Raw genomic sequence first — 26849 nt, forward strand, 5'->3', positions numbered from 1 at the left:
AAAGTCTAAGATGAACAAAGTGCCGAGCTCCGTGCCTTTTCATGAGCGGCTGCTGAACCATATGGCAAAAATGTGGTACTTTAGAGATCTCCGGAGAGGTACAGTAATTGGTTTAGGTGTCTGATGGGAAGCCATAATGCATCTCTATCACTTCACGATAAAGGATGACAGCCAAAACAGTTGCACAGGGTAAAAATTTATTAAAATTAAGAATTTTAATAAAGTTTTATCCTGCAACAGTTTTGGCTGTCATCCTCTATCGTGAAGAATTTCAACAGTTGCTATTGCAGCCATGTTTAAAATCTTGAAACTACCGCTATTTCAGTACGCACTTGTCCAAATGTGCGATTTATTTGACTAAAACAACATCTTTCGTGAAGGCACGACCGCACTATCAAGTTCTTGATGCTCCATGGCATTATCTTTAGGAGCTGGAACATGTTGGCTTTTTCAGATTAAATAAACCACACACCTGGACCTCTGGCGCGTCATTAGCCTCAAATGGTTCAAATGGCTCTAAACACTATGGTACTTAAACATCTGAGGTCATCAGTCCTCTAGACTTCGAACTACTTAAACCGAACTAACCTAAGGACATCACACACATCCATGCCCGAGGCAGGATTCGAACCTGCGACCGTAGCAGCAGCGCGATACCGGACTGAAGCGCCTAGAACCGCTCGGCCACAAAGGCCGGCGTCATTATCTCCGTACTAATTTGTACAGGTGGTAAAAGAAGCGCCTGCAAACAGTACTGTCCTCTACTAGGTATGTCGGCAATGAAGCTAGCCACAGCTTTGAAAATAATTGCACAGACAAATGAATGGATGCAATGACACCAAATGTCAATGCACACCGTTCCTCCTTGTGGCAGAAGTTTTCTACTGGCGCTGCATATTAATGCCCCTGATCACTTCCGAGACGCGTCTTGTAATCCTTTTAATAAACCTATAATAGAGAGACAACTCGAGGAAGAACTCGCTGACCACATTATTTATAGCCTGGTGATCCCATTTCTTCCACCGAACAGCAATCAAGACGAACAGAAGAACGCGAGAAGAAGGAGGGTATCGATGGCTAATGGTATCTTATGCGTACAAAAGTTTGTTCCACGATAAATGCAACACGTTTTGCACAATGAATACGATAACTTTTATGGATCCTTGGAGTCACAGCAACTGTGAATTGTCCAGTATACTGAAATATTGTAATCCGTTGAGTCCAACCGCATCTCAAGGTAAACAGTACTGTGTTTACGTAGTGAACGTAGTCTGAAGGACATACACTTACTGAGAAAGTACAGAGGATGCGAAAAAAACGTTCACCTGTAAGGGAAAGAACTAAAAAAAAAAGAAAGGGGTGGCTTCAGCAACAAAAGGTGAGAGGATGAAACACTATATAATGTCTGGGTTACCGCATCGCATGCCGGATGAAACTTTACGCGAAAGCCTACGAATGAGAAAAGAAAAAAATATATCTTTCACTTGATTTAATACGAATAATATCACACACATCCATGCCCGAGGCAGGATTCGAAACTGCGACCGTAGCGGTCGCGCAGTTCCAGACTCAAGCGCCTACAACCGCTCGGCCACAACGGCCGGCGGGCAGAAGAAATCATACAATTAGAAAGTACGTTTAGCATACACGCAACTAACGAGGAGCGGGCCGTTATAAACGAAACTCAGGATAAAATCTTATGGATTTAAGCACCTATGCGGGATACAAGTACCTCTTTTGTACTTTATTTCTGACACTCCCTTGGTAGCTGCAGCAATTACTCTTTGAGAAAATTATACTAAAACCAGTTTGACGGTTTTACACATAATGGTGCACAGACTCTGCTGTGCATTGCGAGGTGGGATCTTGGCGAGTCTGGAGGCCACGGATGTTGAGTAATACGTTGGAGCACCACGAGATCAACGCGTAGAGCGATGTTCCGTGGCCTGTGAAATGAACAAGAATGTCATGCAGTCAAAAACAAGCACCCGCATGTCTCAATTGCTTTCCCATCGTATAGGTAAAAATAACTGAAATTTCAAAAATGGTTCAAATGGCTCTGAGCATTGTGGGACTTAACTGTTGAGGTCATCAGTCCCCTAGAACTACGTAAACCTAACTAACCTAAGGACATCACACACATCCATGCCCGAGGCAGGATTCGAACCTGCGACCGTAGCGGTCGCGCGGTTCCAGACTGTAGCGCCTAGAACAGCTCGGCCACCCCGGCCGGCTGAAATCTCAGAATACGTATACTTCACAGCACCCACTAACCACAATTTGACTTCGGTTTATTTTATTTGGAAACCAGCGGTTGCGATTTCGGAATTTAAAAATTTTTCTTCAGAGTACTTGCTTGCTTTTATCAGTACAAGGGATACACAATGTCTGTTGTACAGGTAAGCTGTCCTAACATGATGAGAAATGAAGCTTCATAAGTTTTCCGCTCTACAAGATCTCGACAGACAGCAGCTTAGGAGACACGACCGTCCGGAACATTTGCTGTCGCTGACTTGTACGAATAGCGCTGTTTGCTTCATCCATTATAAACAATCACACGGCAGCCACGTTCTGCAATAATGTAGTTATCTCGCGAAATGGGAGTTATTTTCTCGATGAACACACGAAATTTATACCACAGTCAATAGATAAATGGCTGGCTACGTGGGGACAAACCAGGCAACCACTGACCTAACGGCAAAAGTTTCATTTATTTCAAATTCGGCGTAAAAATCACTAGAGCGCGGACGCGTCTCTCTCTCTCTCTCTCTCTCTCTTCCACATGAACGGTTTACGGGACGAGAGAAAACTGTCGAACTGTCAGGGAGTCGCAACCGTCCGCAGATTGGAGCCACCGCCGTAGTCCCCCCTCCCCTCTTTTTTTAAAATATATACATACAGCCGCGTGTCAGCAGCGGCGCTGACGTCATCAGCTGCGACACCTGCAGCAGCCCGGCCCCTGACGAAATTGCGTCGCGCATTTCTCGCCCCCCTCCCCCTCCCCCCCTACCGCTCAGATATGGCGTGGTGGAGCAAGGGGTGGGGGCGGGTGACCGGCGGCCCAGTAAAGTCGTTACGCTGCCCCAATTAACGCGTGGCGTGCGCCAGGCGACGCCGCAGACGCTGAGGCTGCGCTGTGCTCTCTCTCTCTCTCTCTCTCTCTCTCTCTCTCTCTGTGTGTGTGTGTGTGTGTGTGTGTGTGTGTGTGTGTGCTCTCCTTTCCCTGCCAGTCACGCTTGACAGTCTCACCCGTGGAGTCGCCTTCAAACGGGCATCTCGCGAAAAACACATTCCCTGTCCTGCACTTCCCACCACCACATACCTTGCTGTAGCACTAAACGACGCAAAGGTTGAAGTTCACTTCTTGTGTCCGTGCTTGCTTTCAAATACAGCAGTCGCCCGAATATAAGCCGCACATATCCCCCACAATTCGACCGCGAAAAATTAGGTTGCGGCTTACTTCCGCGAGCATACAGATTATCCGTAGGTTTTCACATTATGGAAACTTCGACCGTGGTACCTCTTCCTTAGTCCTAAGCCAGTAACCTCCGTCGCCGAATCTTTACACACTCGAAATCCCAGTCCGCAGCTAGTGATCTAGTGGCTAGAGTTGCTACCTCTGGATCACGGGGTCCCGAGTTCGATTCCCGGCCGGGTTGGGGATACGGGCGCTTATTACCGCGCACTTGACCAAACCAGTCAAAAAAAAAAAATGGTTCATATGGCTCTGAGCACTATGAGACTTAACATCGATGGTCATCAGTCCCCTAGAACTTAGAACTAATTAAACCTAACTAACCTAAGGACAGCACACAACACCCAGTCATCACGAGGCAGGGAAAATTCCTGACCCCGCCGGGAATCGAACCCGGGAACCCGGGCGTGGGAAGCGAGAACGACATTCAGTACGATATGTGAATACTGTCGACAAAAATGTGTTGCGAATAGTTAGTAACAAAGAAACAATAAATTAAAACATCATGTATGATGCTGAAGTTTTACTTCATCATCTACAATGTTGTAAGCTACAAACTTTGCTCCTTTTATTATTTTCTACTGGGGGTTGTCAGCGAGAAAAAGTTTCGAAGAGGTTTGGAATTATGTATAAATTGAAAATAATGAATTGAGACTGGGTGTCCCAGCTGGAATTATCAATATTCAGGGATATGAAGAGACTGGCCCCTCTGTGTAACGAAGTACTGCGCTAGCACAGAGACAGCTAGGCGATTTTACCCGAAAGGCTCTGCTTCGCAAGGTAAACATTTCATTCGCTTCTGTAAAAATATTATCAACTGGTATCAGCTGGCAAAATCCTCTACTACTGAATACTGTTAGCTACACTTGGACTGCGTGTACTTAAAAAGAATAACTTCGATATCACAACTGAAGAAAAATCAACTGTGCTCCGTAATTAGTCCACAAGGAAACCGAACTTCACATACGTAAGGCTCATAATTAAATCCCAATTTTAATTCGTCATGTGATACGCAAATAGTGCGCAAATACAGCGTTAAATGACAAGCTGTCAATATAAAGCCATTGGTATTTTCAACTGAAACGGAAGCTATCTTTACGTTCGGTTGTGAACAGTTGCCCACTAAAACATGCACAGAAGAAATAAAAAGTAATAAAAGTACTTCTAATCCTGAGGCAATTTACTGGGACGGCCAGATGCATGCAGGTTGCAACAGTTGCTTTCCGCTAAGAAACATGTCACTGAATTACGAAAAGAATTTACGGCATAAGAGTACTAGTAAATAACAACGCAAATTTCCTCACCGCCGCTGGCAAGCACCACTACGCATAATTTTGAGTAAGTACCGTTTTGAAATAAAAATATAACGTAAAGGCTTTCCTTGGTAATTTCATCTTTACATAAAGCCTGTACTTTAATCTGCTTTTTTGCATAATTTGCAACAATATTACGGCAGTTGTCGTATCGTATAATCATCTCTGAATACTGTCCTCGAACTAGTATGCCTCCTGAACCAAATTGGTGAGAGATTTTATATATGACCTTATCATTGTGCATGAGGAGGAACTAAGTGGGCGAACTTCACTCATTACTGACTCACGAAGTGCTGATGCAGCTGACAGTTCCTTTCCTTTCCTTCCTCCCTCCCTCCCGCCCCCCCCCCCCCTCCTCCTTCAATTTACGTAACATGCATCACAGCCCCGGATTCCGCGTGGTGCCTGTTCTTTCGGACATGTCCAAAAGTTATGCTGCGGCGGCATATTTCTTCGACGAAGGTATTCAGAGCTGGTTGTACGACATGATAACTGCCTTATTATTGGTTGCAATTATGTAGAAAATTAGACTAAAGAACAGGCTTTCATGTGAAGATAAAATCGCTACGAAAAATCAACTTGTTTTATATTTAGTTCAGAATGGTACTTACTTAAGAAACACGGCTCGTACGTACTCCGCAAACCATTGTGAATTGTATGGCAGAGGGCACTTGGCACGGCGTGCCACATGTTCCGAATTGCGTGTGGAGCGCGGGTGGAATGACCGCTTGCCTACATACATCTGCGCGTGCTTTGTTTCTTTCCGGCTGTAGACGCAATACCTCACCACAGACAGCACTGAGCGTTCCCAGCTTCCTATATTTGTTGAGTGTCACTTGGTTTTCAACATGCTGTGACATAAAAACATTTCGGTAAACTTTTCAAGAGTTCTTGCTCATTTCATAGCACAGGTCATGCAGGATGTGTGTTACAAAATGAATTTATTTAAAAATAGCCTTATTTTGAATTGCGCTTACTTGTTTTTCTTCTTCAGGCTTTTTAAATATAAATAAGGTTCGGTCACCCGCAATGACAAGAGTGAAAAACAGAGACAAAACTGCGTCTAGCCCGAATTCCGTCTTCGTGAAGTAAACACAACGTCGCTAGAGTTAAAAAGAGCGTAATAATTACCTCACCGTGACCAAACTGTGGGCCTTGCGTCGCGTGACTATGAGAACATTACCGCTAAGCGTCACTATCCAGCGATTCTATACGGTCGTGGTTCGAGCTGGCCTTTTAACACATATAGAGTGTTTGTCAAAGACGCCTCTCAACTAGGTGAAATGCCGAAACCTTGTAAGGTAAACTTCGCTTTTTAACGCTAAAGTCGAACCAAATGATGGCAAACAAAGGAGTAACAGCTGACTGATTTTCAGTTAACCGCACACACACCATTCTTACAGAAATTTAGTTTCAGTGTAAGGTAAACGACCGTTCTTTCCCCTACTAACGTATTCCGTTCTTAGGCACTGAGCACTACCAAATCATCAGTATTTTCTCCAAGGAGAGAGTTCTTGAGTGGGTGACTTCTGATACGATTGCTTTGAACTTCAAGCACGTTTTTTTTTAGTTACAAACCGAATATTGTAAGACGTACGTCTGTAAAAGGGAATTTAGGACTACCTTAATCATACGGTTGTCGGGCGTTGTGAAAGTGGAGAACACGTACCTGTTTTGGCGCCTACACCCACGTGGTGGCGGGTGACATCACGACTCCAAAACTCTAACCAGCAGGCGCACTTCAGGAGCTGATGTTGCACCTAACACTGTAGTTCATTGTCGACTAAATTGTTACGCAATCCGGGAACAAAGTCGAGGTTTTTCTTGAGGAAACTCACATCACGGCGCCCACTCGCGCTACCTCCACTGCCGCCAGTCCGCAGACAACTAAACACTTTGGCGCTCGGCTCACGCGCCGACAGCGCCCTGGGCGTCGGCTGCTACTGCGCATGCGCGACAGGAGAGCGAGGCAGCCTGCTTTCTCCGCACTCGCTGGACGCTGCCAGTTCGCTGCCGTCCCTGGTAGCGGCAAGTAGGTGCCTACGGGCAGGATGCTATCTAGAGTTTCTGCTGTGCGTTTACTGTTTCTCTCCGTTGTTTTCACTCCCCTTTTCACTTCTTACGGTAGTCACACACAATACAACAACTTGCAACATCTGACAGCAAATGATAAGGCCGCTCTGAGATACTGTGCCATTAAAATACTGTATAACCTGAACTTGTCAGGAAATGGAAAGCATTGTACAATCCTCTTGGACTAAAATTAAAGCCTGATTTAACTTCTCACCTGTCCACAGTAGCAGACGTAAAAAGCAATTGCACTAAGCCTACATAAATACTCCGGCAGCCAACGTACAGTGCACTGGCGGATGATACAACGAACCACTGTTAATCGATTTTCTGTCCTGTCCCATTGCGTATTGACCGACGGGAAAATAACTGTGTATGTGTACTTGCCTCTGCGGTAGTTCTGATCTCTAACGGATTCTCACGATTCCTACGCGAGACACACAATGTAGGCAGCGTAAAGATCGCACACTCTCCTTCGGGTACAGATCCTCCAAATTTACAAACGAGGGTTTCCCCATTTATATTCATTGATCATTTCTGCCACACTTTCGCATGTGCTGTGCCACCCTGTTACGGTACTAGCAGCTGCTCTTCAAATTTCTTTGTTGTTCTGATTGTTGTTATGATTTCATGATAAGGTTTAATACAACTCGAACCACTGATGCCTTGTATGCGGTGCCCTTTACAGACGCAGTAGGTTTTCTCTGAAACCTCACATGTAATAAATTAAGTTTTTCTTTTGGTTCCTCTAATACTAATTTTAGCTTATCATCCCATTTCATATAGCTTCATTGTATTTGCCCTGCATACTCTACATGGTATGACTTGCTGAAGATGTTCACCACTAATCAAGTAATCATATACCATCATGTTCTTTCTCTTCGTAATAGATATTTTCTTACTTTGATCCACGTTTAAAGACTGCTGCCATCCATTACAACGAGTGGAAATTTTGTTCGGCTCTGCAATTCCTTACGGTCGGCCTGCGAGCAGTACTTCCCTGTCTGTACACGAAAGCACACACAGCCGACTGCCGTGTATTTTCCCAGATGTCTGATAAATTGTTTACGCATATTTAGGACGTAAGGGGACTTACTACGCTGCCTTAGGGCGCACCCGACGTAAACTTTCATTCATGTGGAAATTTCGCCATGCAGTATAACGTACTTCATTCTATTTGTCGTCGAGCCGATCACATACGTGCAAATGACCGTTGTAAGAGGTCCGAGCAGATGTAATTTCGATGTATTGCTCATGCGCTGCCTGCGCTATGCAAGGTCTCTGACCAGAGAGCAGTGTTGACTGCAGTAGGAACTGTGTAGCTGTAGCAGTAAGTTGTTGCTAGTCTGGAGTCTGCTCTGGTCTGGTGTATCGTGTTGGCTGGGCAGTCGCGGTGCAGCGATGCCTGAGCCTGAGTATTATTGTACAAGGTAAAAAGCAGCCTCGCGCATATGTAGTAATGTTATCTCAAGTCGCATGTAAATGTTTTAAAACTCTCGTAATAATAATCTTCCTCATAAAAAGTAACTTTTAACAACCATTCATTTCAATTTAAAGAATTTACTAATTTCTCCCATCCATGATCATCCCGAGTGTTGCAATAGAAAAATCAGTTGCTCCCTTTTATAAATGACAGATAGGTCGGCCAGCATTGCACAGAGCCGTGCCGAAAAAATTTATTGTAAGAGCAGATATATCCGGCGACTTCATTGAGGTAAGAATTTTTCCTTTTTTCATTCGGAATGATCTTTCAGGGCCATGACGCAGCACTGCTGTCGTCCAAAATTTACCAGGTTAAATTCACAGTGAATTATTGAAAAGTCATAAGTGAGCGATAATTTAATTGAGAGGTTACTTACATTGTTTTATTACCAGGTTACTGAATTTATTTTTTTATTGGGACGTTACACTGAATGTGAACGACATAATTATAATTTTTACAGTTGAGAGGTTTAGGAATTTTGAGCTTAGATTAAATCAGAAAGAATTTTTGTGTTGAGGTTAATGTGAAAAGAATTTTCTACGGAGGTTGCAAATGAGAAAGAATTTTGTTTTGAGGTTACACTAAAATTAGAATCATTATCCATAATTTTTTTTTTTTTGGGGGGGGGGGGGGGAGGTTACACCGTGCCCACGTTAGTAGCAAATGATGTGCTACAGTGTCAAATGCCATCTGTTCTCTTACTGTTAAGAAGTTTTACACTTACGGACGTCAGTTTACAGAAGAAACTAACCTGTCTAGACGCTAACATACCGTACTGATATCGGAAGGCAAATCACTTAGAACATTTCTCCTTATTAACACTGTCGCAGAGGCGCAAATATTAAAATAAGTGACTGCGCAATCAGAAAAGAACTCCAGACTCTCGATGGAGTCTACTTATCCTAATGGTGTCCATTTTTGCGCTATACCAGTTACATGAAACAGTTGGGCTCTCATCCTGTAAACGATTATTATAGATAAAAGGGCAAAAGTCTTTAAGGTTTGTTTAAGCTTCTACCCTGATCCGTATGTATAATGTCTCAGAGATAAATTTTTCAACATTAATCAAAGGCATGCCACTGGAGGAGAGGGATTTATTGCGGCAACAGCATGAAGCAGAAATCGTAACGAAAAGACAACTCTATCCGAATCAAACGAAGTTACAGAGAGAATACCTGGATATTCTCGAATAGCAATACCTGGTCTAAATGATGATAGGAAGTATTGAGCGATTACTTTCTATAATGAGGTAAATGGTAAAAGTGCTACTAAATCAAAATAAATTTATGTGATCCAAGTACGAACGGAAAAGGGTCAAAACAGATTTTCACACACAATTATGTTCCATTAGTGAGACGTGGTACGATACTATATTCTGTCAACCAGTTTGTGATCCAGTATCAGGGTGACCTTGAAGAAGTTCAGAGCATCTTTAATGGAAGCTCCACCACATATACCCCCGTGGCATAAAAGTGACGATGTGACACACACACTCTTGGACGCGGCTGCAATAAACGACAGCAGCCAACAACACAGTTTAGACAGTGGGTTACCGACTTTTTTAGCTACCGTCCACTTATGTATCGGGTGGTTATAATTAAAATTTCTCTGTTTAACACGTTATAATACGGAAACTATTTACCGTACGAATACCAAACTTCGTAGTATTAATGTCCAGGCTATGGGGTGCTTCATTTCCATGCGTCACAGGCCACCGTCCAGTTCCAACTACGGCCACCAGGTGCCGTGATCAGTCATCGTGATTCACAGTCTCACACACCTGACCAGTCGCAGTGCACTTGTTGACGTGTCAATATGAGCTTGGACGTAAGTAGCAGAGCATTACTGGTGAAGCTCTATTATTAAAACAACAGTAACGCTGCAGCTGCACTTAGAGTGTTTCGCTGGCCGAAAGGATTATGGAAGGGTCCTCTTTCTCCACCTTCTGTGCGGAGCATGATGGCCAAGTTCAAACCAACTGGAGAACTGGGCGTCGTTCCGGTAAGAGACCGACGACCGGTTGGTCCACAGGTGGTTGGTGAAATCGCTGTTCCTATGGCAGACAACGCTGCGCGCAATTCCCGATCGTCAGGCAGTGCGCGTGCTGTGTCGCGACAGTAGAACATCCCGTGGTCCACTGTACGGAAGGTGCTTCGAACCTTTCTGAAATGGTATGCATACAAGATCCATATCGTACAGCAGCTCGCACCACTGGACGCACAGCGCCGTGTTGACTTCGCTCTCCGCTTTCTCGCAAGGCTTTAAGTTGACGAGGGCTGGCCCTGGACCATCCTATGGACAGACGAAGGTTCAAAATGGTTCAAATGGCTCTGAGCACTATGGGACTTAACATCTATGGTCATCAGTCCCCTAGAACTTAGAACTACTTAAACCTAACTAACCTAAGGACAGCACACAACACCCAGTCATCACGAGGCAGAGAAAATCCCTGACCCCGCCGGGAATCGAACCCGGGCGTGGGAAGCGAGAACGCTACCGCACGACCACGAGCTGCGGACGACAGACGAAGCTCATTTTTCTCTGACGGGTGAGGTGAACACTCACAACTGCTGAGTGTGGGAATCTTCACTTCCAGTCACTGTGCATGAAGTTCCTCTGTATGGTGAACGAGTCACCGTATGGTGTGGCTACACGGCTACGTTCATCATTGGCCCATACTTTTTTGAACAAACTGGAGCTCAAGGACCAAAGACGTGCAGTGCGACTGGCCAGCGATGCTTCGCCAGCATGTCACAGCCGCCCTACAGGAGAGAGACGCGCTGAACTCGACAGTTTTCATGCAAGAAGGGGCCCCCACCGCACGTCGCCCGTGAAGCTCACCTGATTCTACGAAACAGTTTTGGAAACGATCGGATTATCAGCCGATCGTTTCCAAATGCTTGGCCGGCACGGTCACCTGATCTCAGTCTAGTTGTGGGGGCTACCTGAAGAACACGGTTTACCAGGGGGGAACATTCACATATGTACTGATCTGAAGCGCAGCATATCAAGAGGTAGCCAGCATGCCTACGGACATGCTTCGTTCTGCTGTCCAGAATGCAATTCTGCGCTTTGAGACTCATCTGGACACTGATGGGCGCCATATTGCGCCCCTTTTGTAGGAGTAATGGTACCGTAGCAAGCACATTACAAGTGTTTCAACTGAATAGATTCTGCACGATTTCTCTTCCCGATGTCCTTGACAGTAATACTCCCGAGTTTTATACTCCTACGGTAATTAGATTCCGTGTTACAAGGTGTTAAATAAGGAAAGTTTAATTAAAGCCTCCCGGTATTTCTGCTAGTAGTACATTTCCTAAGCGCCTACTGGTTCTACAGTAATGGTGATTAACAAAGTATGGAAGTAACCTAACAAAATGTACGAATCAGAGTTATAAAAATTTATGACGTAAAGCTAAAGCAAACTGAAGCAAATAATAATAATAATAATAATGTTCATAATAATAATAATGTTCATAAAACTCCTACCGACCGCAACTGAATTGAACTGATGTGTGACTTTCCAAGGGACCAGGCTGCTGAGGTTATCGGTCCCTAGATATACACTCTCCTTAAACTAATTTATGCTAAGAACAACATACAACCCATGCCCGACGGAGGACTCGAACCTCCGGCGGGAGGGGCCGTGCAATCCGTGACACGGCCCCTAGACCGCGCGGCCTTACTGGCCACCATGAAAGCTGGCACGCCCACTATTGTGGGCGGTAATGACAACGCCGACCACCACTGGTTTAGACATTAGGTCGTTCTGCGAATGATTGGACAGCATCGACAATCAGCAGGTTGTTTTCGAAACAAAGAGCGGCAGGAACTGAGGACTTCGAACATCCGTCATCCACCGTCTCTATGCCCGTATGCTCAGCGAGTGACTGGGTGAGTAGACATTGTTAGCCTGGCTGCGGAACCACACTTAATATTCCAGGGATACATCACGGCATACCGGATTCATTGTGATGGCGACTTGCTCCCTGTCAGATTAGTGTGTCAGCACGACGAGCAAGGATTTTTCCAGCTATCTCTATCGTGAATGATTTTCAATTACGTGGTAGCCTTCTTCCAGTGATCACCCTTCTTCAGTATTTCGTCCCTAGAACTTCTTTTGTGTGGTCGTTCCAGTTTACGTCGCTCTGCACTGCTGCAGAAGAGGTACCGCCGACGTCAGTGAAGTTAAAGCAGTGAAGCTGTGTGTTCGTGCCGGGCAGTGGTAAGGACGGGTCACCGAAGACTCGTGACAGGCGGGAACTCCGAATGTTTGGAGGGGTTACGACCGTGAATGGAATTGCCTGATTTGCTGGTGTATAGGACTACCAAAACGTGTGTACAAGGAACGGTGTATCACTTGCAAACATGTAACACGGCGAAAGAACAGTGTTAATAAAAAAAAAGGCCTCAAGCAACTGACATGGACGGGGCACGGTGTCACGGCTTTCGTTTACAACCAGTTCACAGTCCGACAGGAGGTGCCGCTGTCAGGTCCATCTTAACCACTTTCCGAGCGAACAACACAACGGACACAGCGCGCAGTGGAAATTCGGAGTCGCGTACCTTGTACGAAGTCATTCCAGCGGCATGTCGTCATTACGGGAGCTGGACGCTAGTTGACAAGTGACCGCGCTGTCGCCCTGCCTCTTGCCAAACGACGAGCCGCCGAGTGCACCGGCGTTCAGCCTGCAGTGCGTGGAGGAGCTACCGTAACTCAGGCCGGAGGAGGTGGTGCTCTGAGAGTGTTTTCCGCACGACGACCTGGGCCCACTTCTTTAGGTTACGACGAATCTAAAATCCTTTGATGCAGACCCAAACAAACTTGATTTCGCACCGTTAAGAACGACACTTCAAATTGCCAAACAACTGGCACGATATTCCGTAAGCTCTTACTTCGTTAACAAGACGCCAGGGCGGAAATGCAACGCCTGAATTGCGAAAGTCAACGAAGACGCAGGACCGGATATTCTTAGAGAAGGCCGCTGCCCCCACGGCGGAAAATAATAGCGAGCAATCAAAAATGGCTCAAATGGCTCTGAGCACTATGGGACTTAACTTCTGAGGTCATCAGTCCCCTAGACCTTAGAACTACTTAAACCTAACTAACCTAAGGACAACACACACATCCATGCCCGAGGCAGGATTCGAACCTGCGACCGTAGCGGTCGCGCGGTTCCAGACTGTAGCGCCTAGAACCGCTCGGCTACCCTGGCCGGCCAGCGAGCAAACCATCAGGTCGGAGTCAGACGAGTTTTCTGTGTATCAGTGACGCACTTGTCAAACGCTGTGAAGTTGTCTCGTGGCGTATCTACTCTGTTACTCTACCTTCGAGTGTATAAGTGTATTAAGGGGACCACACCCAGCCTATCTAACCCATGTTAATTTAGGTAAGTATTTGACCCATTTCTGAAAAAAACTATTTGATGCAGGACCTTAATATTTTTATTGTATGTTGCATGATGCTAATAGAGTCAACTATACTAAAATCTATCCATTTTATAGTTTTTAAGAGATACTTTTTTTAAATTTATTAACAAAAAATATTAAGTTTTTTCTGCAGAAAATATTTTTTGTGAACTTCCTAAAGGGGGGATATTAATGAATGTAGTACCGGAGGTGGCTTTTTATGTTATGCAGAGTCTCTGAAAATTTCATTTATCTATCGATGATAGTTTCTGATATAATGGGGCATATGTACTGAAAATTTTAGTTTGTGGGAAACTGACTTTAGAGAAAAAACTTTTGAAATTTGTTACTTAAAGTTAATTAAAACTGTCCTGCTGCATATGCTGACCCTTCTTTGGCCTCTATCAGGTCTTCTTTTTCACCTTCCTGCATGTTTGTCTTGCTTTCTTGGCAATATTAGATGCAGACCTGTCTGCGTCGGCTATCCTCATTTTATCGCAATGTTGCAGCCCAGTGATCATATTTTGACCAGGATTAATTACCAGCTTTTTCAGTACCCAACATTTTCCAATATTACCACAATTGAATGTAATAACAGCATCATGAACTCCTAGTTTCATTGTATGCATGCCTACAAATACAGTTTTACGAAGGCAGTTCCAAATTATGCTCTGTTGAAACATTTGTTTGGGTTCTGTGTCTGCCCATGCATACATTTCTTTAGAAGGTCAGGATGAGCGAAGTCTCCGAAAATAGGTTTAATTTCTGGTGAGAATAAGATTTTCCAGATGCCTGAGCCCTATTGTATTTGCACGACAAATTTTCTCCTGATGGACACAATCCATGACATGGCTTATCATCAGTAGATATTGAAGAATATAGCCCAAACATCTCGCTTAATTGCTTCCAGATTTTCTTTATTTCTCGTAATTGCCTGCCCATAGTATATCTGCACGTTTTATATTTCAGTTTTAGTTAACCGACCCTGTCCGGTCAACAATTTTCCATCTTATAATTTATTTTCCTTTCATACAGACAGTTAGTTTTCTCGGCCTTGTTCCCAAACGTTTTTGAACATGGCCTACACATTCTATTTTGCTAATAACGGCATCTCCATATGGCTTAGAGTTGACAGTGGGTGGGTTGACAGTGGGCGACAGAAAAGTGGGCGTGGCACATAAACACACGTGGTAGGAAAATGCTCTTTAAATGCTCAAAAAAAAATTTTTTTTCAGCAAAATCCTTTTCAGAGTGCTTAAATAAAACCTTAATCTATCGAAATATTCCGCGCAGGATTAGCCGAGCGGTCTAAGGCGCTGCAGTCATGGACTGCGCGGCTGGTCCCAGCGGAGGTTCGAGTCGTCCCTCGGGCATGGGTGTGTGTGTTTGTCCTTAGGATAATTTAGGTTAAGTAGTGTGTAAGCTTAGGGACTGATGACCATAGCAGTTAAGTCCCATAAGACTTCACACACATTTGAACATTTTTATCGAAATATGATGAAAACCGAAAAAAGTTTTTTTTTTTCCACCTGAGCCATGGTGTGGTTCCCTTAACCTCGTAGCACGAACGTCAAATCAGCGCTGGGTGCGATACCTGCCTGAGGTTACGCTCCAGATATGCTTCACATCTCTAAAATCTTGCGCGCTGCATGCCTGTGATAACGCTGATAATTGAAAAAAAATTGTAGCACACAAACGGCGGTGCAGATGAATACTCACTTTTATAGCTTAACCACGGAGCGGAGGGCAGTTCTTCTGAGAGAAGCTCTCATAACATCTGGCGTAAAAATATGTTATTTGTTCCCGGAATAATTCCACTGTAGGCCTATTACCTCCTTCGCACAATTTTTTAACTCTTACTGATAGGAGCATTTCGTGGCATCTCTTGATAGATCATTGAGCCGTGTGCGGCTCGCGTTGATACCGTTCATAGCTGGGCATCTTGTACTAGCGGTAGTAGCGTCTCGTTTTCATAGTGTGTTCACTGGCGCCACTACGTTTGCTCGCCTTGTCTGTCTGTGATTGGCGGCAGCAGCAGCGCTTATCGATAGCGCGTACTGTGGTACCATCTTAGGAGAGACCTATAGTATTTCCGGGTCGACGTGTGTCGAGCGAGATGAGTTGGGACGGAGCAACAGTGAGGTCCGGCAGCCAGTACTCGCCCGACCGCTGGCGACACACGTGCAATGTCCGACGAAAGGATGTGATCGCGAGAGTGCACGACCACGTCAAGGACCGGATTCAGCGAGTTTTAGTTGAATGGACTGTGATTTTTCGAGTAGTGCAACTTTCACTTGTGTGTGTGTGTCCGCCCGTCGAAGTAACCTCATGGCAATAAGTTGTCAGTTGACGATTTATACTGGGATCTTTCCGTGCCTGACTTGAGTGGGGACGACCGTTGGAAGGTCGTTCGGTCGGCGTCGCAGCGGACGACGTGCATGTGGTCTTCCGACTGCTTCTGGCTTCTCTGTGTTGGTGCCGACTTGTAATTCGTCCGTGTTGTTTCACAGTGACTGGTTTAGTGTTGTGAGTTGTTGGTGGAATTGTTTTCCTGGATACGTGTGTATGTTGTGGTTTGAATGAGCAGTTATTTCAATGCTGTCTGCGTACTGGTTTTGGGGAGGACTTGCGATCGGACATCAGTTCGGTTGGGGCGCAGCAGCGAGCAGGTCCGAGCAGCGCGAGGACAAGCCGGGGCTGCTGGCGGCGTGCTGCCACTGCCGGCTCAAGGAGGGGTAGCGGCGAGAGCGACGACTTCGTCGCACGCGGTACCCTAGGCGTTTAAGTTGAGTGAAGAGTTAACTGCTAATGCAAGCTGGACTATTCTGAGATCTCGCCTTTGGTCGACGGGTTGCTGCTCCCAGGGCCGCTGAGCCTGGCGGCAACGAGTGAAGTGTTTCCAGGCGGTGAAATATTGCAGCCATCTTTCTCTATTTGTTATTTTGGATGTAGTATTATTCTTATTAGTGAAGTGCAGCCAGCGGTTTTTTTCTGCCTTGTGGCCGCTAACGCCCCAGTTACCTGCCCTGGAGGTTAGCATACTTTTCTGGCAGTGTACCTCTCCTTGTCGTGTTGAGGCTGTCCGACACGGCGTGTAGTTCGACTGTCTCTTGTATTGTACTCTGCATATTTTTTTAGTAGGTCTACCTTGGTCCTAGTGTTTCCTTCGGCCTTGGGTGTTTTCTGGAGACGTAGTGCTGCCTGCCTCTTCGCCCTTGCCTAAAAATATTCCCTCATTGTACTGGTGATCGGACGTTAGGCGGATTGGTTAGTCGGTCGGTCGACACTTAAGCTGCCCCCATAGTTTGAGTTGCCATTCTCTTACGTGAGTACAACTCTTAGCTGCCTGTCTCACATTACGTTACGATTGAGTTACCTTCCCAGGCCGACCCTTGGAACACTTGCTGAGAACCACTTCTCCTGATTCCTTAGATTGTGGTGTTTGTTTTTAGGATATTCGTAATTTTCTAATTATTGTTGGTGTGGCCTTCAGCCGAGCAATAATTTCACTTCTTTCGTGATAAGGCCTTCAGCCGTGTTACAGTAAGTTTCCTTTTTTTTCCCCAAGCAAACTTGTTTTAAAAGCAAGGGATTTATTTTAGAAGTGCTATTTGGAATTGTTTTCCTGACTTCTAATTCAGGCCTTCAGCCATTTGTTATTTGAAATTGTTTGTGGCCTTCAGCTGAGTAGTAATCTCACGTCTTTTACGAGGGCTATCCACAAAGTACATTACGTTTTGGAATTAAAAATAAATAAAGTATTGGAAATTTTTTTTATTATATACAGATGAAAGCCACACTTAAATACTACTTTTCTACATAGTTGCCATTTAAATTAAGGCACTTATCGTGGTGATGGACGAGCTTGGAAATTCCTTCGTCGTAAAATTCGGCCGCCTGCGCCTTCAACCACGTGGTTACCTCTTCTTGAAGCTGTGCGTCGTCACCAAAACGCTGCACAGCCAACCACTTCTTCATTGCTGCGAATAAGTGGAAGTCGCTCGGTGCCAGGTCGGGACTGTACGGCGGATGAGGAAACAACTCCCACTTAAAAGATTCGAGAACTTCACGAGTGGCATTTGCCGTGTGGTCCCGGGCGTTGTCGTGAATCAGCAAGATCTTTGAGCCCAACTTTCCCCTGCGCTTGTTTTGTATTGCTCTTCTGAGGTTGTGCAGAGTTTGGCATTACCTTTGAGAGTTTATTGTAGTACCTCTTTCCAGGAAATCCACAAAAATCACAACTTTTCTGTCCCAAAAGAAGAGGTAACCACGTGGTTGAAGGCGCAGGCGGCCGAATTTTACGACGAAGGAATTTCCAAGCTCGTCCATCACTACGATAAGTGCCTTAATTTAAATGGCAACTATGTAGAAAAGTAGTATTTAAGTGTGGCTTTTATCTGTATGTAATAAAAAAATTTCCAATACTTTATTTATTTTTAATTCCAAAACGTAATGTACTTTGTGGATAGCCCTCGTATAATAAGGCCTTCAGCCGTGTTACATTTTGTTTTAGAGCGAAGTATTTTTCTTAATATGTGCTATTTGGAATTGTTCTTATGACTTCCAATTCAGGCCTTCAGACGTTTGTTGTTTGAGATTATTGTTGGTGGCCTTCGGCCCTAAAATTGTGGAATTTTTTTCTGTGATAACGCCTTCAGCCGGCCGCGGTGGTATAGCGGTTCTGGCGCTGCAGTCCGGAACCGCGGGACTGCTACGGTCGCAGGTTCGAATCCTGCCTCGGGCATGGGTGTGTGTGATGTCCTTAGGTTAGTTAGGTTTAAGTAGTTCTATGTTCTAGGGATTTATGACCTAAGATGTTGAGTCCCATAGTGCTCAGAGCCATTTTTTAACGCCTTCAGCCGTCATACAGTCAATTGTGTTTCTTTAAGAGATTGTTTTAAAATTTTAATGTCTTTAAATAAGTTTACGTATTTGTTGCGCAACCGTAACTGAGTACGGCCCCGTCCACAATCGTAACTTTATCGTGCCCCATCCTGAGAAACCAGCTCTCAATCATTTCTGTGTTTCAACATTTACTCTGAAAACTGTGTTTATTGACGTACATTATAATTCTTATTTTGCTTGTTGTAAGGTCCATCTTTACGACTACATAAAACTTAAATGTTCCACGTACAGTCTCAAAGATAGAAATTCACAATATTAAATTACACTTTATTTCAGTGACTACCAAAAAAATCACATATAAAAATGATTTCTTCCGAAAGTTCAATATTCTAGTTTAGCTCAGTTATTGAAGAAAACAAGCTTTCTTTCCCCTTCTTCGGATAAATTATCGTTCCTGTCAATGATGTCCTGGGAAAAGACTAAGTTTCTTTTTTTTTCTTTTCAAGGTTGCAGCACTACTAGGTCCTCTTACAATTATCTCCTTTTTATTTGAGGATTTATTTATCTACAATAATATCCCCCATTAAGTTGTATGTTGTGGAGACTGCGACCGTTAAGAACAATGGAAACCACATAATTCTATGTCGTGCAACAAGTCAGTATCCGTTACGCGTTTCGACAGTTACACTCACTACCACCACCACAGCTCGGAGGTATCTTTCACACATCTGTTTGTAGACGCAGGCGTCGGTGATTTCTTGCAGCAGTATGTGGTAGCCACGATGAGGTTAGGCATCAAACTGCAAGGAAAAGAACAGCAACATTTTTCTTATAATTAGCGTTAATTTAACTTCCTTACAATTCTGTACTGTATAAGCAGAAATACGGCTTAGTTTTGTTTCGTACTAACAGTAAAATGTTACATTTACGGTAGGTCGCTGGATCAAGAAAGGGTGCCGAGCTACTCGAAAAGAGCGCAGTTATTCCCGTATTATAACATTTCCGGAGATCGAAAGTCTCCCCTGTACAAATCAACACGGGTTCTGCAGACAGATCTCGCGAAACTCAGCTCGCTCTGTTCCTCCCCGAGATCCACAGCACTGTAGAAATCGGCGCTCTGGGCTGATACCCTGTTCCTCTACTTCAGGAAGTCATTTGTCACCGTCCCGCAGTGGAAAACAAGGACAAATACGCGCTTACCGAGTATCGAGCCAGGTTTGCGACTGCATTGAGGGCTTCCTTGCAGGCGGAATTCAACATGTCGCTCTTTACGGAACAAAAGCGACAGGTGTATTCGTAAAGCTGTGTGTCCCACAGGAAGTGTGGTAGGAGCGTTACACACAAATGATCTAGTAGAAAGCGTCGGAAGCTTTTAAAAGATCTTCGCAGATGATGCGGTTGTGTATGAGAAAGTAGTAACGCCACAAGACAGTATAGATTTGCAGGAACACCTGCAAGAACTCGAGAATGCAGCAACGGCTGGCAGAGTGTAAATGAATGTAACATATTGTGCCTACATAGAAGAAGAAATTCACTACCATACAGCTACACTATTGATGACAAATGGCTGAAAACAGCATCTGCCGTAAACTATCTTGGAGTAACTGCCCAGGAGCGGTCTTAACTGGCATGACCACATAAACAATATGAAAAGCAGACGCCAGACAGGGAGTCATAAGACGGAGCTTAAAGAAATGTAGCTCATCTACGAAACACTTGATCGACCGATTCTTGATTACTGCTTACTATGGCATCCTTACCAGGTAGGACTAACGGGAGGGAGGGAGAGAGAGACTTCAAAGAAGGGCTGCGCGTTTCATTGCAGTCTCGTGTAACCGTCGCGAGAGCGTTACGGAGACAGTAAACATACTCCAGTGGCACACGCTACAAGAGAGGCGTTGTGCCTCACGGAAAGGCTTACTATTGAAATGTCGGGCGAGTACTTTCCAGGAAGAGACAACATATTACTTCCTCCCAGACGCATCTGACGAAATGACCACTACAAAAAAATTCGGAGAGTTAGAGCTAATACACAGACTTACCTACAATCATTCTTCCCGTATGGAATTCCTGAATGAAACAGCGAAGGAGGTTGCAGTGCAGAAACTTCCTGCGGGCACACAAAGCTCAGGGCGTGGCCACAACTGCTGTGCTGGCCGATTCCCGTCACAAAGAAAGAGAGCCAAATAAAGTAAGCTTGATAAATCGAACCACAGAGTCGACCTGCCTACAAAATTTCGAACTCACTAATAATAATCTGATAGCGGAAGGATTTTTAATCGATTATTTTATGCAGTCATAGTAAGTTTCCCCAGCGAACGAGTATCGCCCAAGGATTGCTTACATAGACAACCATCAAATGGAGGTGGCATAATAATTCTTTCATTCTCTAGTTGCTTCACACAGAAAATGCTCAAAGCGGCGAATTTCTGTAACAGTTCCAGGCCCTTACGTTCGAGCGTGAAACGACGTCAGGTGGCGGCGTGGGCAAACCAGTTTTCCCTCGTCGGAAGATTCGCGCCAGTACAGGTGTCCCAACCAGAGAGACAGAGAGACCGAACGACCTTCCGGCACGGGCTGAACCAACGATTCGATCCCTTCCGCTCTCATGTTGGCTGCTCGAACCTACTTATGACTTGCGGACGCGCACTTCTGTGCGGTGCCCGACTTTACAAATAGACTGATGAAAACGAAGAACATAAAGAAGGAGTTGTGCGATATAAACGGAAGTCAGTAGGCGTATTCCTACATCTGAAAGATGTCAATTCAGATTTCGCCCGAAATGCATAAGAGTGGTGCTACTTGTTTCAAATACACGCTATAACAGTTGTCAGTGTTAGTTAACTCTGAGATGGACGTGGTGAGTTGAAGTTAGTCGAGAACGCCTTTACGGCGATATAGAAGCATTATCAACATATCACTAAGTTTGAACGAGGTCGTGTAACAGGGATACTCAGTCTGGAACCGCGCGAGCGCTACGGCCGCAGGTTCGAATCCTGCTTCGGGCATGGATGTATGTGGTGTCCTTAGGTTAGTTAGGTTTAAGTAGTTTTAAGTTCTAGGGGGCTGATAACCTCAAGTCCCATAGTGCTCAGAGCCATTTTTTGAACAGGGATACCAGAAGCTGGATGTCCCTTCTGTGATACTGCAGAAAGTCTTGGCTGGCATGTAGCCACTATACACGACTGCTGGCAGCGGTGATCACGAGAATGTACAGTTGCAAAAAGACCGGGCTCCGGACGGCCGCGTGGCACTACCGAGAGGTGACATCATTGTGTTCGGCGTACGCCTCTGGAGCATCGCACTGCATAAGCAATTCGAACAACAATTGGCACCACAATGACAAACGAGCTGTTAAAAGTCGGTTATTTCAAGGACAGCTCCAAGCCAGATGCCCTGTAACGTGCGTTCCATTGACCCCAAAAATGGTTCTGAGCACTATGGGACTTAACATCTGTGGTCATCAGTCCCCTAGAACTTAGAACTACTTAAACCTAACTAACCTAAGGACACCACACACATCCATGCCCGAGGCAGGATTTGAACCTGCGACCGTAGCAGTCGCGCGGTTCCGGACTGCGCGCCTAGAACCGCTAGACCACCGCGGCCGGCCCATTGACCCCAGACCACCGCCATTTCCGACTTGAGTGGCGTCAAGGGAGAGTACAATGGCGGGCGGGTTGGAGGTCTGTTATGTTTTCTGGCGAAATCTGCTTTTGCTCCGGCGCCAGTGATGGCCGGGTGTTGGTTAGGAGGAGGTCAGTTGAGGGAGGGCCTAACAGCCAACCTGTCTGCGTGCTAGACACACGGTCCCACACTTGGAGTTATGGTCTGGGATGTGATTTCTTATGACAGCAGGAGCACTCTCGTGGTTATCTCACGCGCCCTTGTTGTTGTGGTCTTCAGTCCTGAGACTGGTTTGATGCAGCTCTCCATGTTACTCTATCCTGTGCAAGCTTCTTCATCTCCCACTACCTACTGCAGCCTACAACCTTCTGAATCTGCTCCCTCTACGATTTTTACCTTCTACGCTGCCCTCCAATAATAAATGGGTGATCCCTTGATGCCTCAGAACATGTCCTACCGACCGGTCCCTTCTTCTTGTCAAGTTGTGCCACAAACTTCTCTTCTTCCCAATTCTGTACAATACCTCCTCATTAGTTATGTGGTCTACCCATCTAATCTTCAGCGTTCTTCTGTAGCACCACATTTCGAAAGCTTCAATTCTCTTCTTGTCCAAACTATTTATCGTCCATACATGGCTACACTCCATACAAATACTTTCAGAAAGACTTCCTGACACTTAAATCTACACTCGATGTTAACAAATTTCTCTTCTTCAGAAACGCTTTCCTTGCCATTGCTAATCTACATGTTATATCCTCTCTACTTCGACCATCATCATTTATTTTGCTCCCCAAATAGCAAAACTCCTTTACTACTGTAAGTGTCTCATTTCCTAATCTAATTCCCTCAGCGTCACTCGTTTTGCTTTTGTCGACGTTCATCTTATATCCTCCTTTCAAGACACTGTCCATTCCGTTCAACTGTTATTCCAGGTCCTTTGCTGTCTCTGACAGAATTACAATGTCATCGGCGAACCTCAAAGTTTTTATTTCTTCTCCATGGATTTTAATTCCTACTCCGAATTTTTCTTTTGTTTCCTTTACTGCTTTACTCAATACACAGATTGAATAACATCGGGGAGAGGCTACAACCCCAACTCACTCCCTTCCCAACCACTGATTCCCTTTCATGTCGCTCGATCCTTGTAACTGCCATCTGGTCTCTGTACAAATTGTAAATAGCCTTTCGCTCCCTGTATTTTACCGCTGCCACCTTCAAAATTCGAAAGAGAGTATTCCAGTCAACATTGTCAAAAGCTTTCTGTAAATCTACAAATGCTAGAAAGGTAGGTTTGCCTTTCCTTAATCTAAGGTAAGTCATAGGGTCAGTATTGCCTCACGTGTTCCAACATTTCTACGGATTCCAAACTGATCTTCGCCGAGGTCGGCTTCTACCAGTTTTTCCATTCCTCTGTAAAGAATTCGCTGAACAATATTCCAGTGGGTGTGTTCCAACAGGATAACGCTCGCCCACATACTACTGTTGTAAACCAACATGCTCAGCAGAGTGTCGACTTGTTGCCTTGGTCTGCTCGATCACCATATCTGTCTCGAATCGAGCACATATGGGACACCATCATACGACAACTCCAGCGTCATCCACAAACAGCATTAACCGTCTCTGTATTGACCGATCAAGTGCAACATGCAGGGAACTCCATCCCACAAACTGATATACGGCACCCGTACAACACAACGCATGCAAGTCTGTATGTTTGCTCTCACTTTTCTGGCGGTTACATCGGTTAACGTACCAACATTTCACATTTGCATTGATTTACCTAACGCTTACGTTAAGGTGTGATATTGCAATGCTAATAACGTAAATATGTAACCTTGAGAAATGTATTCCCGGCCGGCCGGTGTGGCCGTGCGGTTAAAGGCGCCTCAGTCTGGAACCGCGTGACCGCTACGGTCGCAGGTTCGAATCCTGCCTCGGGCATGGATGTGTGTCATGTCCTTAGGTTAGTTAGGTTTAATTAGTTCTAAGTTCTAGGCGATTGATGACCTCAGAAGTTGAGTCGCATAGTGCTCAGAGCCATTTGAGCCAAATGTATTCCCGAAATTTACTCCTCTACATTATTTGTGGTGCTCTGATTTTTTTTCCGACAGTGTGGCAGAGAGAGCTAGGGTATTCGGCTGCTGATCCCTGACGCCTTCACTTCGCGAAGAGTAGTACTGCCGAAGTTCCCGCCGTTTTGTCGATCAAGTGTTGGCTCTCTTCAGCTTGGAAGGGGAGCGGCCATATGTTAAGAGCCGACCGTATAGATCAGCAGGATTCGCGTTCAGAAGCCACGCAGGCTGCTAGCACCCAACTGCACAGCGAACACCCGCCATCTCGACCTCACAAACAGTGATGAAGTAAGTTCTCTCGTTCGGCCGTCACCTACATAGCACAGGAATCAGACACTGATATTAAATATGTCACTGATGGTGTAGGCTGGTTATTAGACACCAATTTCTGCAATGTTATCAGCAATACAAGGAAATACAGTCTCGGCAAAAATTTCACAACTGCTGTTGCACGGAAGTGGACTCTCATATCGGCAAAGAAACAGAGAAAACTGTTCCATCGACGGGATGTGATTTCCAAATGTCCCACAACGAACGAGTCGTCATGTCCGGAGAGATAACACACTTGCAATGACAGCGTTCTACAGTAGAGTTCTTATAAAAAAAGAGTGAAGCTTCAGGTTAAAGCGGCCAGTGGTTTATTTAGACGAACCGTAGGTTGACGCACGTTACACTGTGAGTAACGGACAGTATGCGTGGGCTGTTGTCGACAGCTGTGGCTACCTGTTCCAAGCCACTTTCCATCGCCTACCCTGGAAAGAAAGAATATCCGACTTAGACGATACAAGGAGACCTACAGTAACTACGAGGTGTCAATTGGCGAGGACATCTTGCTATCCGAATCAATAGACTCCGCTCCAGACATCTTCCACTTAGAAAAGCTAACGATATGCTGGACCGTAATTTCAGTCTCCACGAAGTTTCGACACAAGAACGGCGTTAATAACATTCCACCAGAAATGCATAGTTTCCCACAAGCCAACAACAAATCAAGGGAACCTGATCTACCCCCAAAGACACGGAGTGCACTCAACACGACGTGGACTAACCATGGTAAATGCGGAGATCTCTTGTACAGATGGGGAAATACAACCACTGCAGAATGCACCAGTGGGTTTCCAGGACAAGCTGTCAGACACACAGTTGAAGAGTGCCCTCAAAAATCAAGCAATGGAAACCTCTCGGACTTGTTGGACACTACAGCAAATGTGACAAATTATATTTCTGTAAGGTGGTAAATTATGTACATATCGTATTTATATTTCTAAAGTGAAGTGTAACTACCATTCGATGTATTATTATTATTATTATTATTATTATTCAAATGGAGAAAAGTCTTCCGAAGTAAGAGTGATTTCAGCTGTGCCGCAGGAGTGTGTCGTAGGATAGTTGCTATTCACAATATATATATATAAATGACCTTGTGGATAACATCGGAAATTCACTGAGGCTTTTTGCGGATGATGGCTGTAGTATATCCAGAGGTTGCAACAATGGAAAATTGTACTGAAATGCAGGAGGATCTGCAACGAATTGACGCATGGTGCAGGGAATGGCAATCGAATCTCAATGTAAACAATTGTAATGTGCTGCGAATACGTAGAAAGAAAGACCCTTTATCATTTACCTACAATATAGCAAGTCAGCAACTGGAAGCAGCTACTTCCATAAATTATCTGGGAATAGGCATTAGGAGTGATTTAAAATGGAATGACCATATAAAATTAATAGTCGGTAAAGCAGATGACGGACTGAGATTCATTCGAAGAATCCTAAGGAAATGCAGTCCGAAAACAAAGGAAGTAGGTTACAGTACACTTGTTCGCCCACTGCTTGAATACTGCTCACCAGTGTGGGATCCATGCCAAAAAAATGGTTCAAATGGCTATGAGCACTATGGGACTAAACATCTATGGTCATCAGTCCCCTAGAACTTAGAACTACTTAAACCTAACTAACCTAAGGACATCACACAACACACAGTCATCACGAGGCAGAGAAAATCCCTGACCCCGCCGGGAATCGAACCCGGGAACCCGGGCGTGGTAAGCGAGAACGCTACCGCACGACCACGAGCTGCGGACAGATCCGTACCAGATGATAGAAGAGAGAGAGAAGATCCAACGGAGAGCAGCGCGCTTCGTTACAGAATCATTTAGTAGTCGCGAAAGCGTTACAGAGATGATAGACAGACTCCAGTGGGAGACTCTGCTGCAAGAGAGACGCTCAGTAGCTCGGTACGGGCTTTTGTTGAAGTTCTGCATTCTTTCGACAAAATTTTGTAAGAAATCGGTTTCCCCATTACTGGCGCCATATCATCTAGACCTAAATACTACACTACTGGGTCACAATCTTGCAAAGCAGAAGATACGTAGTCGTAATATGTCAAACAGCTCGCTGTGTAAGCTGGAAAACTGACGGCTCGTGCTTCTGCTGTTAATTAATTAACGCAGTGTATCGTCCAGCCTTGCGACGTAACACGTTATTAGCCAAAAAAATTAATCTTTTAAGGCCTCGGAGTCACTTTGCTTATGCTTCTACCCTTTCACGGATAC

General features: G+C 45.0%; 1 protein-coding gene across 3 annotated transcripts in view; it reads right to left on the reverse strand.

Annotated features, from left to right (window-relative positions):
- The window catches only part of LOC126190666 (CD109 antigen), an 818148-nt gene that overhangs the window by 323690 nt on the left and 467609 nt on the right, over positions 1-26849 (reverse strand). The window contains exon 1 of one of the 3 annotated variants that reach the window (XM_049931110.1): positions 6458-6637. The exons of the other annotated variants lie outside the window; for them this stretch is intronic. The gene's annotated coding sequence lies outside the window, so the exon portion shown is untranslated. Of the gene's footprint in view, positions 1-6457; positions 6638-26849 lie in introns of those variants that run through there. 3 annotated transcript variants of the gene reach the window in all.

Source organism: Schistocerca cancellata, chromosome 6, assembly GCF_023864275.1.
Source record: "Schistocerca cancellata isolate TAMUIC-IGC-003103 chromosome 6, iqSchCanc2.1, whole genome shotgun sequence".
Classification (NCBI taxonomy): Eukaryota; Metazoa; Arthropoda; class Insecta; order Orthoptera; family Acrididae; genus Schistocerca; species Schistocerca cancellata.